A 3,486-nucleotide genomic window follows, 5' to 3' on the forward strand; every position below is an offset into this window, starting at 1 on the left:
GACGGATCTGGCCCGGGAATGGGTCTGGGCCTGGATTCTGGTGTGGTGTAGGGTAGGGTAGGCGTAGATAGATGAGTGGTCTAGGGTAGATACAGGGTAGCCAGACGTCTGGTATATAGTATGGGGGTGTAGGGTAGGTCTGGACACCGTTTTCCACTTTGCCCTTCGCTTTAGTCGAGGGAGGATGATCTTGGCTGGGACGGAGGTGTAGGGTAGGCTTAATTTACGATTACATGATCTGTGTCACTCTAGGGTAGGTGAAAATCCCATATATATCTGATCACATTTGGTGAAGAGGTGGTTTGGCTGGTGAGATGGACAAAAGTGCAATGTAGAATTATATGTGATTTTGCAAAAGTGGGTGTGAAATTGGAAAGTCGGTTTTCCCGCACAGATGAGAGCACGTTTGAGGTGCCATGAGATGCACCTCTCCGAGACGACCTCAACGGTACCACCCATGTGTTGGTCGGGCTCCTGTGCGGCCGTCCAGGGCGGGATAAGTAGAGAATGTGGTGGTGTAGGGTAGGTGACCAGGTTCAGGGTAGGTTCGCCAAATCCGTCAATCCGGCTTGAATCGAAGGACAGGTCTAGGGTAGGCCAGAGTCGGGTCTAGGGTAGGCAACCGTCACCCTCGAAGTGGTCTACCCGGTAGCCAACTTCAATCGCCTCTCACGGCCGCCACAGACCTCGCATGACGACGGGACTACCACCATCGGATTCGCCTTGGTCGAAATAGCTGGTATATGCACTTTTGAAAAAATGCGTGCAAAATGGTTTTGTGGTTTGGTGGCTGTGAGTCGATTTTTTTGTTTTCCCATACAAATGAATTTTGCGGAAAATAAAAAGTGGCCCACGAGGCAGTCCTGGCGTGCGGCCCACTAAAACGGTCTCGGAGGGTATATGAGAAGGGAGCAAATCCGGCCGAGCCTGAAAGGGTGAGGACAAACCGGGCGAGCAACCTCTCAGTATCAGATCTTGCAGACTTCCACTGCGTGTCCCTCTGTACAGCTTTGCAGGCTCCGGCCTCGGCAGCGGGGGGTTCATAGTGGTCGTCGACCTCCACGAAACTGCACGCTCCGGCGTGACAGCGTACTGGGGATGCCTGTGTAGATGCAGTCCGGGCTTGCCTGGACCGCTAGCAGATGGGCTCTGTGGATGACTGGCCGCTGGCTAGACCTGAAACCTGAGCAACGGGAGGTAACCTCTCGCCGCGGACACCGGAATGGTAGAAGCGGCGTGCTGCGTCCTCCTCTTGGGGCCCCTAAGCCACACCTCCCATAGCGGGTTCGGTGCGGCGGACGGACGCCCTGGGGAATTTAGAGGGGGAAAGCGGATTGCCCTAGCGGTGTCGTTGGCCCTGCCGACCTCACTGCGAAAGGCGCGACTTCACCGTCGCCACCCAGTAACTTGTCTCTCCGGCGCTTCACGGCGCTGGTGGCCAACCCCGGCACACGATAGTTACCTGGTTGATTCTGCCAGTAGTCATATGCTTGTCTCAAAGATTAAGCCATGCATGTCTAAGTATAAGCAATTATACCGCGAAACTGCGAATGGCTCATTATATAAGTTATCGTTTATTTGATAGTACCTTACTACTTGGATAACCGTGGTAATTCTAGAGCTAATACATGCTAAAAATCCCGACTTCGGAAGGGATGTATTTATTAGATTAAAAACCAATGCCCTTCGGGGCTCACTGGTGATTCATGATAACTCCTCGAATCGCATGGCCTTGTGCCGGCGATGGTTCATTCAAATTTCTTCCCTATCAACTTTCGATGTTTGGGTATTGGCCAAACATGGTTGCAACGGGTAACGGAGGGTTAGGGCTCGACCCCGGAGAAGGAGCCTGAGAAACGGCTACTACATCCAAGGAAGGCAGCAGGCGCGCAAATTACCCAATCCCGACACGGGGAGGTAGTGACAATAAATACTGATACAGGGCTCTTTTGGGTCTTGTAATTGGAATGAGTACAATTTAAATCCCTTAACGAGGAACAATTGGAGGGCAAGTCTGGTGCCAGCAGCCGCGGTAATTCCAGCTCCAATAGCGTATATTAAAGTTGTTGTGGTTAAAAAGCTCGTAGTTGAACCTTGGGCCTGGCTGGCCGGTCCGCCTCACCGCGTGTACTGGTCCGGCCGGGCCTTTCCCTCTGTGGAACCCCATGCCCTTCACTGGGTGTGGCGGGGAAACAGGACTTTTACTGTGAAAAAATTAGAGTGCTCCAGGCAGGCCTATGCTCGAATACATTAGCATGGAATAATAGAATAGGACGTGTGGTTCTATTTTGTTGGTTTCTAGGACCGCCGTAATGATTAATAGGGACAGTCGGGGGCATCAGTATTCAATTGTCAGAGGTGAATTCTTGGATTTATTGAAGACTAACTACTGCGAAAGCATTTGCCAAGGATGTTTTCATTAATCAGGAACGAAAGTTAGGGGATCGAAGACGATCAGATACCGTCGTAGTCTTAACCATAAACTATGCCGACTAGGGATCGGACGGTGTTATTTTTTGACCCGTTCGGCACCTTACGAGAAATCAAAGTGCTTGGGCTCCAGGGGGAGTATGGTCGCAAGGCTGAAACTTAAAGAAATTGACGGAAGGGCACCACCAGGGGTGGAGCCTGCGGCTTAATTTGACTCAACACGGGGAAACTCACCAGGTCCAGACACAATGAGGATTGACAGATTGAGAGCTCTTTCTTGATTTTGTGGGTGGTGGTGCATGGCCGTTCTTAGTTGGTGGAGTGATTTGTCTGCTTAATTGCGATAACGAACGAGACCTTAACCTGCTAAATAGCCCGTATTGCTTTGGCAGTACGCTGGCTTCTTAGAGGGACTATCGGCTCAAGCCGATGGAAGTTTGAGGCAATAACAGGTCTGTGATGCCCTTAGATGTTCTGGGCCGCACGCGCGCTACACTGACGGAGCCAGCGAGTACTTCCTTGTCCGAAAGGTCCGGGTAATCTTGTTAAACTCCGTCGTGCTGGGGATAGAGCATTGCAATTATTGCTCTTCAACGAGGAATCCCTAGTAAGCGCAAGTCATCAGCTTGCGTTGATTACGTCCCTGCCCTTTGTACACACCGCCCGTCGCTACTACCGATTGAATGGCTCAGTGAGGCGTCCGGACTGGCCCAGAGAGGTGGGCAACTACCACTCAGGGCCGGAAAGCTCTCCAAACTCGGTCATTTAGAGGAAGTAAAAGTCGTAACAAGGTCTCCGTTGGTGAACCAGCGGAGGGATCATTACCGAGTTTACAACTCCCAAACCCCTGTGAACATACCACTTGTTGCCTCGGCGGATCAGCCCGCTCCCCGGTAAAAACGGGACGGCCCGCCAGAGGACCCCTAAACTCTGTTTCTATATGTAACTTCTGAGTAAAACCATAAATAAATCAAAACTTTCAACAACGGATCTCTTGGTTCTGGCATCGATGAAGAACGCAGCAAAATGCGATAAGTAATGTGAATTGCAGAATTC

At 51.2% G+C, this 3,486-nt stretch overlaps 1 non-coding gene across 1 annotated transcript; it reads left to right on the forward strand.

The window, feature by feature from the left end:
- The first annotated feature begins 1,460 nt into the window (after nucleotides 1–1,460).
- Nucleotides 1,461–3,254, forward strand: FOXG_22279. The gene has a single exon (XR_001936433.1). It is a non-coding gene; the product is annotated as an 18S ribosomal RNA (ribosomal RNA).
- Nucleotides 3,255–3,486: the final 232 nt, after the last annotated feature.

This window comes from Fusarium oxysporum, chromosome 2 (assembly GCF_000149955.1).
Source record: "Fusarium oxysporum f. sp. lycopersici 4287 chromosome 2, whole genome shotgun sequence".
Classification (NCBI taxonomy): Eukaryota; Fungi; Ascomycota; class Sordariomycetes; order Hypocreales; family Nectriaceae; genus Fusarium; species Fusarium oxysporum.